A 16,927-nucleotide genomic window follows, 5' to 3' on the forward strand; every position below is an offset into this window, starting at 1 on the left:
GTTTGGCAGAGAGGTTATAAGGCACTAGAGGAGACCCTCAAAGCAATAGAAAACACAATGGCTGTCCTCCAGGAGCACAGAACCAATTCTTGCTAAGCAGTTAGAACACAAGGATTATAGGGGTGAGGGTGGTGATGACAAGTCATAAAAATGGAATCGGTTAAATAAGTGTCAGGGGAAGAACTGTGAAAGAATCTAGAGAGGGAAAATTTATTTCTTTCCAGAAAGTTCTGTAAAAATTTCAGGGGAAAAGTAGGATAGTATTTGGAATTCAAAAGAACCAGGATTATATCAATTTAAAATCTATAAAAAGTTTTTAATGTAAAAATTCTGTAATAAAAAGAAACCATGACCTTATCATAGAACCACAGTAACTACTTATATTTTCAGTGCATTTCAGAGATATAAGAGTATGCAAACAATTATGTATTGTGTTTTTTTTTCACGTTTTTTCCTTATGTACATGTTTAGAAACTATTTTATAGATGTGCTAGGTGTTCCAAAAACAGCAATGTCCAAAAGAATGATCAAACTGTTGTCCTACCTTAGATTCTGTGACTTTCCCTGTTTTAGCACGGAAATTCCAGTTCTGCAGCCCCCCTCCCTACCTGCCCAGACTGGGATAATCAGAAGTGTTTAAAAAGACCCTGGCCTCAAGGAGATTACAATGTGATGGAAATAAGACTGTAAGCCTGTAATTTTATGTACACTGAGTGTTATAAGGAAAGTGTAAGAGATATTATAATAACTGGCCAGGAGAAGGCCTCCTGTAGGAAGTTATATTTCATGTAGAAGTGCAAAGAAGAGTTAGTTAAGGGACGGGCCCCTGAGTGGCTTAGTTGGTTAAGCATCCGACTTTCGCTTAGGTCATGATCTCATGGTTCATGGGTTCGAGCCCCGCGTCGGGCTCTGTGCTGACTGCCAGCTCGGGGCCTGGAGCCTGTTTCAGAGTCTGTGTCTCCCTCTCTCTCTGACCCTTCCCTGCTCATGCTGTCTCTCTCTCTCGCCTAGAAATAAATAAAACATTAAAAAAAAAAAAGAGTTAGTTAAGGGAAAAACCACCTTAAGTGCACAACACCCAGAAGCACACCTACTGTAGGAAGTTAAATTGCATTCGCAAAGTTGCTTTTGACCTTAGATCAAAATCCTAGGAGAATATGGGATTGATCACAATGTTTAGCTACATATTCAGTAATAGAACTGCACGTGAGTTTTATTCTTCTGAAATAATAAGGTTTATTTATTTGTTTTCTATATTGGTAACAACTTTTTAAAATTTTTCAGTTATTGAACTTTAGATAGAATGTTGATTTATAGGCCACATTTACATAGATAATTTCTTAAATTTCTGACTCTTTTTCTCATGTTCCTGAAAATTACACATAATTTTTTTTTCCTTTCTGAAAAATTTGGGACCTATGATCTCTACCTTCTCTTTGTCTTGGGGTGATAGTCTTAAAGGATGCCCCTTCTAGCCTTAAAATGACTGTATGAAAACAGATTAGTGGAGGGCACTGCACTTCCGCAGGCCTGGATGTATACTGCCCAAATCTTCCCCCTTTTTTATAATCCATGTGTACCACCCCCCATTTCTATTGAGGTGCTCTTTCTTCAGATATGCTAATCGCATTGATCAAGCTACTGCTTTCTTTTGTAGTAAAACTTTGATTAGATTTTCAGTCTTTTTCTTTTTTCCTTCTTAAAATTGAATTATAATTGATATATAATATTATATTAATTTCAGGTATATAACATATTGATTTGATTTTTTTTATATATTATAAAATGACCACCCCAATAGTGCTAGTTACCCTTTGTTACTGCACAAAGTCATTACAATTCTATTGACTGTATTCCCTGTGCCATACATTATATCTCCTTGACTTATTTATTTTATAACTAGAAATTTGTATTCCTTAACCCCTTCCACTTATTTCTCTAGTCCCCTCAACATTCTCCCCTATGGCCACCACCAGTTTGTTATCTCTATGAGTCTGTTACTGTTTTATTGTTTGTTTTGGTTTTTAGATTCTACATATAAATGAAATCACACAGTATGTCTTTCTGTTTGTCTTATTTGAGTTAGCAAAATTCCTTCAAGGTCCATTCATGTTGTTGCAAATGGAGTTTTTCCTTCTTTTTTACAGATAAGTAGTATTCGTGTGTGTGTGTGTGTGTGTGTGTGTGTGTGTGTGTGTGACAGAGAGAGAGAGAGAGATCTTTTTAATTCTTTGATTCTTTTCGCCTTTGGCTTGGGAAATATTCTACAAGGGGAGTTGCTTTCCAAAGTAGTTGAAAATCTGGGGCGCCTGGGTGGCTTAGTCGGTTAAGTGTCCGACTTTCGCTTAGGTCATGATCTCGCGGTTCGTGGGTTGGAGCCCCGCGTCGGGCTCTGTGCTGACTGCCAGCTCAGAGCCTGGAGCCTGTTTCAGAGTCTGTGACTCCCTCTCTCTCTGACCCTCCCCTGCTCACGCTGTCTCTCTCTCCTAGAAATAAATAAAACACTAAAAAAATTAAAAAAAAAAACAAAGTAGTTGAAAATCAGCCATTAGGATTTTATTGGTGAAATTCTCATATACTGTAGGATGTTTACAGGTTGCCCTATGTTTTTAATGTATTTCTCTGTAATATTCTCTCTGCACCCTATTCTATGCCTGGTTCCAAAAAGGGAATCATAGGTGCCTCCTTTGACTTCCAAATAAGGTGCAAACCCCTGAGAAGAATAATGGGATGTGCCTCAACAGGAAGCTTTAGAAGTAGAAGTTATCCCTCACCCCAAGAAACTTCAGGAGATCTCATAATGCATTGTTCATTTCCAAATGAAAGATAGAAAGAAAATAAGAGGTTTTAGTTCAGGGGAGAGAGAAATTAAAATTTTTTTCAGGTTTATTTTTGAGAGAGAGAGACAGACGGACAGAATGTGAGCAGGGGAGGGACAGAAAAAGAGGGAGACACAGAATCTATAGTGGGCTCCAAGCTCTAAGATGTCAGCACAGAGCCCGATGCAGGGCTCAAACTCAGGAACCACAAGATCATGATCTGAGCTGAAAGCGGATGCTTAACCAACTGAGCCACCCAGGAGCCCCCAGGGGAGAGAGAAATTTTTGTGTAGACCAGGAACATTTAATGGAAGAAAAGACTTGATCTGGATTTTGAAAAGTAGGGAGAGTGGAGCTTCTAGTTGAAATGGCTATTTCTCTTTTTACCATATTGTCATAAGTAATGATAAGATGCAGTGATATTTTCCATTATAAATGTGTTTCATATAATACTTGGGGCTTCACATCAAGCCCACTAATCCATAAAGAGGCCTTGAGAATGCTCTTCAAATAGATAACTCCTTACCTGGGATAGGGTAAGATTAGGAGCCTGGGGTGAAAGTTTTGCTTCATTTCTGTCCAAGCTCATGATTCTGTGGCCAGCCTGATCTCTGTGCCATTCACACTGCTGCCTCTTCTAAGAAAAGGATGATCTATAATGTCTTCTCAAGCAGAGCAGTCACCAGGCATGGGACTGTCACAGGAAGCCGAGGAAAAAGGCACCTCATAATGGAAAATACCTAATCAGATTTTGGCTCTCCTTGCAAATACCCAGTCAGGCACAAATACAGCTTCACTACTGTGTAAAATAATAAATCATAAAGAAAAATGTGCTAAATTATTTTTCAAATTAAATTTTCATTGATGCCCATGGCTTCTGAAGAATAAAGTATAGCTAAGACAGATATGTATTTTGTGAAGGCTTAAAATAAAATTTCAACTGAGCAAAAAAAATAATAAAAAATGCAAGTTAAACGTCTAACAAGACATACAGTATGTAATTAAACTCAACTTTATCAGCTCCAGCATTCATTAATGATTCTAAGCCTGAGGATCTATGAAGTTCTTTAAGAGGCAATCAATAATCCATTACAATTGTGACACAAACTCTGAACCTAATTACCAGCAACAGAATAGTTGTGGCCCATTTAATAAGATAGGAGTATTATTAGAGATGAGCAAAGGTATGTAGGGGTTAATTAACATCAGCTTGTATTTCACCAAACCTATACCTTAATTTTTCCTTTATAATACCATCTAGGAAAAATGCTAATTAGAACTGTTCATTAGACCTTCCTGTTCTTTCTAACGTTGAACTCCAGGTTTGTTCTTTTTGAAAACTTTGCTTTTCAAGTGCTTTGAAGGGTGGATCATTTAATTGTATGGTATTTTACAAGATTTCCGCTGAACATTTCTCATTTTCAGCAGCCTAGTGAACTGCCTTCATCATTCTTTCTAGTAATGCTCTTTAATATACCCTGTTGGAACCCAACTCTCTCACAGGCATTTTCACTTGGATTAGAATGTCACTGAACACTCTATACTGAATCTTCTATGTGCTTTCTCTGCCAGAATAATTTTGAAAGAAGAAAATTTTGTACATGCTACCACCTCTATGTTACTGATATTACCTACTTTCTTACTTTGGGTTCCACAGAGCAAATGCTGAGATAGGATTTGACATATGCAGTTTATTTGGGGTGTAAAGAAACTCCCAGTAGAGATTGGGGAAGTAAGACAGTAAGGGGAAGTCAGACAATAAAGAAGAATATTCATCAAGCCTGATTTACTATGACCACTGGAGTTTAATCCTGTTGGGGAAAGTCCGGAGACCAGAGAAGGATATATACCCCAGCTCTTTGTTACCCAACAGGCCAAGGAACTGGGTAATTATAAACCAACTCTCGTGAAACATTGGTTGAAGACTATTTCAATTGTGCATTAATTTCCTGGTCTGTTACTTGAATGTCAGAGTGCTCAAGAGAGAGGTAAGAGAATGCCCTCAGTGTTGGCATTTGGAAGCCAGGCAATGTGCACTGACAAGGTAAGGGCAGGGGATATGAATAAGTTACCCAAAATTTTCTCTTCATCCACCATTGGTCATCTGCTCTTACCTCCTTAAGGTCAAGTGACCCTTGAATAATGTGGTAGTTTAGGGGACCTGACCCCCTGTGCAGTTGAAAATTTGTGTATAATTTTTGACTGCCCCAAAACTTAACCTTCAATTGCCTACTGTTTACCAGAAGTCTAAAGGATGAAGAGTTAATACATGTTTTGGATGTCATATGTATTTTATGCTATATTCTTAGGATAAAGCAAGCTAGAGAAAAGAAAATGTTGTTAACAAAATCATAAGGAAAAGAAATATATTTATAGTACTGTATGTATTTATTGAAAATTTCCATATATAAGTGGATTTATATACCTCAAACCCTTATTGATCAAGGGTCAAAAGTACTTGAGGTCTATAAGGCCTTGACTAGAATCTTATATTTCTAGTAATGTTTGTTGTCTCGGTAGACATTTTAGATTTACAGTGGATATTAGTAACTGGAGAAATGGGTTTGGGAGATAACCATAGAAAAAGAACAGGAAAGATCTTGACAGGAGAGGAAGCTAGATGTCTTGAGATGAAGAGAGGAGGGGAGAAGAAGCTTAATGACTGCCTTTTGTGATTTTACAGTTACCACCAGGGACAGAAAGAAATCACACAAACAGATCATTTGTCAGCTTCTGAGTAGTTCCCAAAGTGTCAAAATCAGGGAATAGCCTAAGATCAAACAGTGTGGGTGTACAGGATTCTGTGTATGTGTGCACACCTGTGTGTGTGTGCACGCACACACACCAGAGAGGGTGTGTAGTACATGTACATATGCAAGAGATGGACTCAAAGGACTACATATCAGGGTTAGTTTGTTTTGGTTAGGGTTTGCATCTAATGCAACCCACAGTTCCCCATCCTTTCTTTTGTCTTGAAATACTATTCTTCAGGTGTATTTTCAAGACCATGCATGACCTATTCCTAAAGACCAAATGACTTCAAGTAAGTAGTATTATTTTGGTGAAGAAGTAGAACGACTTCCTATGAAATTCTGCTGGTTATCTTGAACACAATCCATGAGGTATTTCTGTGATTGTGATTTTCTTTTCAAGTGTGTTATTTTGGTGAGCAAAATCAGCATGTGGGAGGCTGGACTTCCAGACTGAGTAAGAAAGAGTAAGAAAAATCAGACGTAGCTCTTTAGTATAGATTGTTCAGTTGTCTCTCTTTGGGACTGTCCAGGTGTCTTATGGTGACAAACCCTGCAATTATGTATGCTTACCTATGTAATCTAGATATGGACAACTATAGATGACATTGTGCATATGCATGCAAATAGAATCCCATGGAACATTTTAGAATCTGTAAGTTTCTTTTGTTTTGATTGAGCTTTCATTCAAAGCACTTTTCCCCATTCATTTTCTATTTCCCAACGACCGTTAGTATATCTTGAAATGACTTTCCGTGCAATAGTCCTGTGGATGCTAATTAGAAAATCATCAGCCTTTTGTAGTCTTTTGGAGTGTCTTAGGAAATTAACATAATTGGCTATTTCTTGTGTTCTGAAGTTTCACACACTTGCTGAAGGATGTATTCATCTTCCATTGATCTTTCCTCATTTTCACGTCCCTATTTTTTTGGTACCTAATGAGTGTTGAATAAGTCTTGGTTGAAATAAATGTATCTTCTAAGTCTTTCAAAGTCAATCTTTCCATCTTTTGTTCACTTAATACTCTGAAGTATTTCAAAATGGTAAAGCTGTTTGTTCACCAGTCCTTTTCAGCTGAGATCACCTATATAGGTCCCACTGCAGGCTCAGCTCACTCAACTCCTGTGAGAGTACGTGATATGATATTAACCCAAGCCAAGAGCAGGCTTTGGAATTAGACTTATTGCTTTGAATTTGGAAACTGTTCAACCTGAGGGTACAGGTCCACTAAGCCTTAGTATGCTCTTCCTGTGGTGGCCTAAGATGTATGGCTATGAGTTTGCTTTGATTTCCTTTTCTAATCACACAGTTCTTTACTATAACTATAACTTGTTTAGAATCCAACTTACTTAGTTGGACCTTGATATCTTGCTGAAATCATGCTGTCTCCTTTTCCCAAAAGCTGAATCATAACACAAATAACTCAAGACCACTGTCTGCAATTCACTAATAAATATAATTTGCACCCAAAATGATTTTTCTACTGCACACATGACTGAAGGAATTTGATGTCACTTAGACAAATGACATTTTATCATGCTGATTAAATTTGATCACCTCAGTTTTCTATTTTCCTTAGTCATTCAGACATCTACCCACTCAATTATTTATTCACTTATCCTTCTGTGAGGACTACTTAGCTTCAGGTACAATTTCAAAAGAAGTTCTGTTTTGGATCTGCACTTTGAATTATCACCTACTGTACCAAGAGCCAGTTCTACACCTGGTCAGTCTCCCTCATACCTTGATCTTCACCCATATTCAGCTTCCCCTCCTCATCAGTCCAGTTAGAAGTTTCTACTTGTCGGGTGCCTGGGTGGCTCAGCCAGTTAAGTGTCCGACTTCAGCTCAAGTAATGATCTCACGGTTTATGGGTTCCAGCGCCGCATTGGGCTCTGTGCTGAGAGCTAGCTCGGAATCTGGAGCCTGTTTCGGTTTCTGTATTTCCCTTTCTCTCTCTGACCCTCCCCTGCGTGCTCTCTCTCTCTCTCTCTCTCTCTGAAATAAATAAATAGTTAAAAAAAAAAGAAGTCACTACTTGTCTTTTATCCAATCCTACTCACATTTTAATGAAAGTTCATCTCACCTTGATCTTCATATATTCCTTCTATGATTGCCAAGCACATCCTATTGTTTCTTGATGTGGCAGTTGGGATTAAGAATTGAGTTTTAAGGGCGCCTGGGTGGCTCAGTTGGTTGAGCATTGGACTTCGGCTCAGGTCATGAACTCATGGTTCATGGGTTCCAGCCCCGCGTCGGGCTCTGTGCTGACAACTGGCTCTGCGCCTGGAGCCTGCTTCAGATTCTGTGTCTCCCTCTCTCTCTGACCCTCCCCTGCTCACGCTGCCTCTCTCTCAAAAATAAATAAAACATTTTTTAAAATTTTTAAATAAAAAATATTTTAAAAAAGAATTGAGTTTCATGTTCTGAAAGAAAGAATAAAATAAGTTAATTAATTTGACACATATTTATTGTGTACCTACCATGTACCAGATACACTGGGATACAGTAAACAAGACAGACAGGACCTCTACTCTCAAAAAGTTTATGATCTAGCAAGGGAAACATTCATTTAATGAGAACATCTGATCCCTCATTATTCTCAGATTCCATATTTTCAAATTCATCTACTCACTAAAATTTATTTATAACCCCCAAATCAATACTCACAGCATTTTCATGGTCATTTGCAGACATGCACAGAGCAGCAGAGAATTTGATTTGTCCAATACCCGTGTTCCCAGCCACGGTTAAGTAAGACAGTACTCTGCCTTCTTGTTTCAGCTTGCATACTGTATAAAAGTATCCTTTTCATGGTGGATTTAGTGGGGTTTTTTTTTTTTTTTGCTGATTAGTTTTCTGTTTAAAATGGTACTCAAACTTAATGCTGAAGTGCTGTCTAGTGTTTCTAATCACAAGAATGCTATGAAGTGCCTTAACATATTAGCTAAGCTGCCTTCAATCATAATTATGGTGCTGTTGACCCTGATTTCAGTGCTAATGAATCAACATTATATTTTAAATGAGGTACCTTTAAACAGATATACACATAAAACAAGGTTGTGTATTGAGCAGTTGATGAAAATGTAATGACCAGAGACCTGTAGAAACCTAACCGTGTATTTCCCCTGGGATCCATGCTTTACTATTTGCTACTTTAGTGCTCATGGTGACATTATAGAACATAAGTACTGTGAAGGACTATAATCTAATAAAAAAATTATTTAATTGTGTTACTACAAATTAATGGCACTCCATACTATGAGAGTGTATAATAGAGTGACTTAACTTCATATGAATGAATGAAACAAGCTTCCCTGAGGAAGTGATATTCTGGCTGTGATGTGAAAGAGATATGTGAATTAGCTGAGTCACAAGGAGTAAGAAGGACACTTTAGATAAATGCAACAGCATGGGTATGCCCTGATAGAGGAAGGATTGTGATTTTTTTGGGAAATACAATAAGGCCACTGTAAGAGAATGAATGTGATTGTGGAGATGTGGGACAGTTCATGCAGGACCTAGCTGGCTAGGTTAAAGATCTGAGCTTTACAACAGCAGTGAAAAGATGCTGACAGGCCTTAATGGGAAGACTGATCTTTCTTTCCATCCTAGGAAGAATGGATTAAAGATCGCCAATGGAGTGACCACTGAGAGTCTATTTCAGGATTCCAGACAGGGGATGGTAATGGTTTGGACTAAATTGTGACAGTGAATATAGAGAGAAGGAAATAGATTTGTAAGAGTTAGAGGTAAAAAATGGCAACACTCGGTGATTGAAGAAACATACATGATAAGAGTAAAGGAGGGTAATCACAGTAGGAACATCTGGGTAGATAGTGATATCATTTATGAAAAGGGGAACTCTGGAGAAAGAACACAGAGAGAATATAGTAAATTTTGTTTCCAAAGATGGCTGCAAAAATATCTCCCATCAAGCTTCCAGCTTTTTTGTCGTGTGATCTTACTCTTGTAAGAAGTAAGATTAAGAGGTAAGATTTATTTCCCCTCCCCTTGAATCTGGGCTGGTGCCTTGACTTGCTTTATCCTAAGAGAACATAGTGAAAATAAGTGATGGTGCACGGCTTCTGAAACTGGACTTTCAGAGAACTACATCCTCTGCCTTCATCTCTTGGAATGCTCCTTCTTGGAATCCAATTGCCATCTACAAGGAAACCCAAGCAGCTACATGGAAAAGCTCATGGAAGGAGAATTGTACTGTGGGTCATCACCCCAGCTGGCTTCCCAGCAGCATCCAGCATCAGCTGCCAGCCATGTGAGTTTGGGAACTTTCAGCCTTCTTAGGACCCTGGTGTCCCACATGGAGTAGAAGAATCATTCAAACAACATACAGAATCATGAGGAAACATAATTTTCTGTTTTAAACCATTAAGTTTGGATTCATTATATAATATATAATTTATATTCATATATTTTATAAATATAATTCATGATGTAGCAATAGATATTCAAAACAGAGATAGGTAGGGACTCAGTTATGGACAGGCTCATGAAATACTGTGGAATATATTCAAGTGAAGATGTCTGTCAGGGAGTTGGTTACAAATTCTAGAGGTGAGAAGTAAGATCTTGCTTGAGTTGCTAGCACTTCAATGGTGTTTTTAGTCACGGAAGTTGATAAAAAAAACATTAGTGAGAATGTAGACAGGGGCAAAAAAACAGCATGTTAGAATTAGAACTAGGCTTTGAAGAATTCAAACATTTAATGGTCGTGTGTCAAGAAGGTGCCCTCAGTGAAGATTAGGGAGGAACAACCAGAAAGGTTTTCTTGGCATCACAGAATCCAAGGGAAGAGACTATTTCCAGGAGTGCGTGCTCAATGGAGGTGTCAAAAGCTAAGTTACATAAAATATGTTCAAAAAGTATCCTTTACTGGTTTAAAAGCAAGGTGGTCGCTGAGGAGCCACCTAAGTAAATTTCCAGAAAATTTACTTCTTATACTGCTGAAAATAGTTTTATTTATTTATTTATTTGTGTTTTTTTTAATTTTAATTTTAGAGAGAGAGTGCAAGTGGGGGAGGTGGGCAGTGGGGAAGAGAGAGAGAATCCCAAACAGGCTTCGTGCTCAGCTATGGAGCCCAAACTGAGGCTTGTTCTCACAACTGTGGGATCATGACCTGAGATGATATCAAGAATTGGTCACTCCACTGACTGAATCATCTGACTGAGCCACCCAGGTGCCCTAATAATACTTTTATTTTAAGTATTTTAGGTATAATACCTGACATTGCACCTTAATTGTGTGCAAGGGATTGTATTGTATTCTTCATATATATTACACCATCTCTAATTTAACCATTATATCAGCCATATTTTTTTAAGTTTATTTTTAGAGAGAGAGAAAGAGTGAGAGAGAGAGAGAAAAAAACAGCAGGGGAAGGGCAGAGAGAGAGAGAGAGAGAGAGAGAGAATCCCAAGTAGGCTCCACACTGTCAGGGCAGAGCCCTATTGGGGCTTGAACTCGTGAACCGTGGGATCATGACCTGTGCCAAAATGAAGAGTCAGATGCTTAACCAATTGAGCCACTCATGTACCCCTTTTGTTTGTTTTTGTTTTTTTGTTTTATATTTTTATAAATTTTTAAATTTTTTAAAATTTATTTCTGAGAGAGAGAAAATAAGCAGGGGAGGGTCAGAGAGAGAGGGAGACACAGAATCTGAAGCAGGCTCCAGGGTCTGAGCTAGCTGTCTGCACAGAGCCCGACATGCGCACAAACCCACTAACCCTGAGATCATGACCTGAGCTGAAGTCAGATGCCCAACCGACTGAGCCATCCAGGCGCCCCTTGTTTGTTTTGTTTTAGAGAGAGAGAGTATGATTGGGAGAAAGGGGCAGAGGGAGAGAGAGAATCTTAAGCAGGCTCCATGCTCAGTGCAGAGCCCGATGTGGGACTTGATTCACAACCCTGATATCATGACCTGAGCCAAAATCAAGAGTCAGATGCTCAACCAACTGAGCCACCCAGGGCACCCCCAACCATATTTGTTTTTGAAACAATTAAGGCTTAAAGTAATTAAATTTTTCATCTTCTCTTCCCATCTCCATCCCTCCATGCCATCTAATTTATTAATCCAGGTTTATTTAAGGAAAGAAAGCCACATATACAAGCTTGACACAATTATGTTCATAATGAGTAGAAAAGTAACTGTTACTAAGATAGTATTAATTATTTTAGGTGTAATTGTAATTTTCTTTGGAAGGGGGGTTTATAGCCCATATACTTTAGAGGTATAAAATGAAATTTTATATCTTGCTTACACCTCAAAATAATCTTGTTAAGAGGGGAAGTAGCTAGGGTATAGATGAAATTAGATTACCAAATAAGTTGATATTTGTTCAGGCTGTGTGATGTGTAAAGAATTGAGTCATTATACAATTCTCTCTACATTTCTATAGCTTAAAATTTATTTTAATATGTTAAAAAAAATAAGTGTCTCAGTGAGGTTCTGAGTGCTTCCCAGTGATTAAAAGCATATGGGCTTTTTAATAGCTTTATTTCTGGTGGGTTTTTTTCTCTAGTGGGGTGGATGGATACAGGTGCTAGATAAATGGCACTCGACAAAGGAGGAACTAATTATTAAGTAGTATATAAAATATGCAAAAAAGAAAAAATGAGCCTCAGATTTCAATTTACTGAATAATCGTTAAATGTGACATTCATCATCACTCTATAAGCTTAGTAGCATTTTTGCAATGACAATTAATTAGCTAGATGGCTCTATAAAATGTATGTTGCTTTTAATTGCTATGGCCCATTTTCCTTGTTTAATACAAAATTGGAAGCTCTTAAATGCATCAGAAATCTTTCTAGATTTGCTGTTGCATGGTTCCACAGACATTTTCCCCCAGAGACATGGTAATTTTGCAACTTTTAAATATTCAACACAACTCTAATTATAAATAGTTCTCTTTCAAAAGCGATAGCCAGATTCTTGGCACAAAAAAACCTCCTCTTGTTATGTGAGTAAGGATGACAGCACAATGACTGATGATATGTGTTAGATTCCCTCATTTCTCTTAATTAGAATTTTCTCTGCATTATCATGCTTTGTAACTAATCAGCTTCTTCCTGACAATGGGTAATATGATTGAGAATGGTTTTAACTTTGTATTTCATTTGGAGAAACAGCCCAACCAGTCTGTCTGGTAGCCTGCACCAATAGAGGAAGACACCTCCTCAACTCTTTCACTTTTTCTTTTCTGCTTGGGATATGAATGATATGAAGAGAGATAAGGGGGAAGGGAGAATGTTTTGTGCTCTTAGAAATGGAGGAAAAGGTGTAGAGGGAAGAAGGATTCAGTCTTGGGATAGAAAGCAAGTGAAGTTAGAGAACGTCACCATATGGAGCCATAAATCAGTAGCTACCCAGGCAACAAAACTGACCCTGGACATCTGGTTTGTGACTCACCAGTTATTTATTGAGCACCTGCTGTGAGCACAACCCTGCCTTGGCCACTGTGGGGGAATACAAAGGACTCCAGAGACCTTTTTCCTGCCTTCAATGCTAGTTGGAGGCAGGACATCTACAATTCAATAGCCTCCTTTTTTTTTTTTTTTNTAGAGTTCTCTGATTTGCTCACAATTCAATAGCCTCCTTAAAGACAGGCTCAGTCTCTTTGGTTCATCCCTATAGCCTACATTTGCCTGGTACCAGGTAGAGCTCATAGTAACTACCTTTGATAAGTGATTTGCTAAGAAATGGGTGAGTTAATGAATAGTTATGCGGCCACTAACAAAACGCCAAAATAACCCATTTTAAACTAAACATGTAAATGCTGATGGAGTCACAGAATATAAGAATGATCAGAGTAGAATGAGATTCTGCAAGACGTCAGGTTTCTGGAAAACCTACCCTGAAATTCACTCTCCACAAATCCCAACAGGGATAAATTAAGATGAAGACTGTGAGGGTTAAACCACCTATGCCAACTGATGAAACATTTGTGGCAGCAGAGTTTCTGGCACCCATCTCTCAGGTAGGGGAGAGACTGTCTGGCAGTCAAAAGAAGGTGAGAGTCTTAACCTCCTTATAGATTGCACAGACACTCATGGATCTGCCACCTGGAAGACGTGTGAAAGACCAGGATGCAGGTGGATTTTACAATGCCCTTTTTTGGGTTTATGTTGTGGCTAGTCTTGAGTCTTTCAAAGCATAAGAAGACAGTGTCCTGAAGGTCAGTCTTTTTAAAAAAAAGGATTTTTGAGCCTTCTACACATGTTTTGAGAGGGAAAGACATGGCAGATTTACTGCAATACTCTGGAAGACCCAAAAAAGACACCAGGTTTATGCTTTGCCTTCAGCTCATAGATTGCTTATCATCCACAAAGTAAGGACTTAAGGATCCATTGGAAAATGTAAATTTTGTTTTGAGTCCTTCTCTGGCTTCAGCAAGATACCTGGCTTGAAACAAATATTTGGATCCTCTGTCATGATGCTTTATCTAGAAGTTCATTTCATATGTGTCCTTTGTAGTAGGGACATATAAAGAAAAATACTTCAACTAGAGAATTTATGAAGAATGCTCTCCCTCCCCACACAGATGTTTGAGAACTTCTTTTCTCTTCTTCCGGCAAATATCTGAAGGTTTTGCTAAGTGGAACAGATTGATTAATTACCACCACATAGTTAGACCTCTGCTTAGGAGAGAATGTGATTTCTATGGACTGAATTGTGTCCCCCCAATTCATATGTTAAGGCCCTAATCCTCAGTGTGACTGCATTTGGAAATATGGCTTTTACAGACATAAATAAGGATAAATGAGATCATAGTGGTGGGAACTTAATTCAATAGGACTAGTATCCTTATAAGAAGAAGAGTTACCAGGAATGCACACATACAGAAGAAAGACCATGTGAAGACAAAGCCGGAAGGCAGCCATATTTAATCAAAGGAGAAAGACTTCATTAGAAACTAACCCTCTTCGTACCTCAATCTCGGACTTTCAGCCTCCAAAACTGTGAGGAAACATATTTATGTTGTTTAAGTCACCCATTCTGTGTTATTCTGTTACAGCAGCCCTAGCAGATTAATACAATAATCTAAAAGTAAAAAAAAAAAAAACAACACAAAAAAACATGGCTTTTCTTGTCAATGAACTTAAATTCAATTGAGGAGAAAAGACTAATATGCATAAAGTAGAGAAGATATGCTGCTATGTTGAAGAATGCTGAAAATGATATCATAAAAATCATAGCCTATTTAAAGGGTCAACTTACTATGTGAGCATTAAACTTACTATGTGACTATGTCGACATTATGTTCGACCCTTGTTAAGGGTTGAATTGTGTCCCTCCCTCAAAAAGCTATGTTGAAGTCCTAACCCCCAGTACCTCAAAATGTGACCTTGTTCAGAGAGTTTCACAGAGATAATTAAGTCAAAATGAGGTCATTAGGGAGGTTCCTAATTTTCTGCGATTAATGTCCTTTTATAAAAAGAGGAAATTTGACATAGAGACAGAAACACACAGAGAGAAGATGATATGAGAACACACAAGGAGAAGGAGCCATGAAAGTGGAGTATAGCATCTATGGGTCCAAGAGCACCAAGGATTGCTGCCATGTACCAGAAGCTGAAAGACGCAAGGAAGAATTCTCTGCTAAAGCCAGCAGAGAAAGCATGGTCCTGCTGACACATGGATTTTGCAGTTTCCCCAGAACAATAAATTGCTGCATTTCTTTTCCCTTTGGTACTTTGTTCTCACAGCTCTAGGAAACCAAGAGCTAGATAAAGGGTGGCTTACCAGAGCAAATTCTCAGTTATTCTAAAGAGTTTCTAAACTGTCACTGGAATGATTTAGAAATTATAGTACCAGCTAACTCAGGTTTCTTCACATGGGGTGAAATGTTCCTGGGGTGAAGTGTTTCTACCAGAAAGAAAGTAATAATCTAAAACGTTATTTGCAAAAACCCAACTAATGCTAATGAGGTATTTTTGCGATGAACTTGCGATTTGCAGTGACTTTCTATAAAGCAGATACTGTTATTATCTCATTTTACAGCTTGGGAAATGAGGGTGAGAGAAATTAAATGATTTGCTTGACTTGCCCTTGGTCACACAGTTACTAAATTGTAGAGCTGGCATTAGAACTAAGGTTTCCAAGAGCTAGGCGCTCAAAGGTGAAAGGATTTGGATAAATAAGAGAATAAGAAGTACTTTTAAGCTGGGATGTTAAACACAGTTATTTCCACTAGAGATGTTTCTGGGTATACATAAAAGAAAGAGTGAAAGGTGTGACTGGAGAATGAGGAGCCTAATATAATAGGATTGGGGTGGGCAAAAGATCAAGTTGGCCCTTTTAGTTACATTTAAGATCAACTTATCCCCATGCTTAGGATTTTCTGTTTCCAAGAATAGATTAAGAATCGATAAGCAGACAGTAGAAGTTGACCTAAATCCAATTAGCATATGTGATATGATTTGTAAGAAATATATGTTGGTCGTCTGAAGATATATTTGTTTTTCACCCACAGTTTCTGAAAATGCTTTAGTATCATACAAGGGAAGTAGGTATCTTGTTGTTAGTGAAGGTGACTTTTGGACCCTACACAAGGGAGTGGGCTGGTTTCCAGGAGGACCATCCATGTGATTAAAAGTTTGGGACCTTCATTTCCACACCATCTCCCACCTCTGGGGAGAATAAAAGTGGTGGAATTTCAGTCAGCCAATGTCCAATGACTTAGTCAATCATGACTATGTAATGAAACCTCCAGAAAAACCCAAGAGGATCGACTTTTGCTCCTTTTTTTCTGGAGAGCTTCCAAGTGCAGGGAGACAGAATGTTCTCATGTGCCACTGAGATTGACCCCAAGGTCCAGGGAGACAGAAGCTCCTTTGTTCTAGACCTTTCCCCATGTATCTTTTCATTTGCCTGTGTATTTATTATAGCCTTTAATGTAAAGGCTATAGCCTTAGTAAATGAACTTAGTAAATGCAATGTTTACCTGAGTTCTGTGAGCTACTCTAGCAAAATAATAGAATAAAGAGGAGATCATTTGAATCCCCAGTCTGTAGCCAGTAGTCAGAAGCATAGGGCTTGTGACTGGCATCTGAGGTGGGAGAGCGGGGAGTCTTGTAGGACTGACTCCTTAACCTGTGTAATCTGGTGCTACTTCTAGGTGGATAGTGTCAGAATTGAGCTGAGCTGAGTGGAATTCTTGGACACTCGGCTGGTATCTAAGAACTGCTTGGTTGTATTTGTGGGAGTCCCCCAATCTCTGACACATACACATTAGAATTGGTCTCAGAGCACCAAAGCAGCAAACCCTCCCTAACATGAAATTCTGTGTCCTCTTCTTTCTTCTTCTTCTTCTTCTTTTTAAATGTTTTGTTTATTT

Source organism: Crocuta crocuta, unplaced genomic scaffold (genome assembly GCF_008692635.1).
Source record: "Crocuta crocuta isolate KB4526 unplaced genomic scaffold, BGI_CrCroc_1.0 scaffold184, whole genome shotgun sequence".
Taxonomy (NCBI): Eukaryota; Metazoa; Chordata; class Mammalia; order Carnivora; family Hyaenidae; genus Crocuta; species Crocuta crocuta.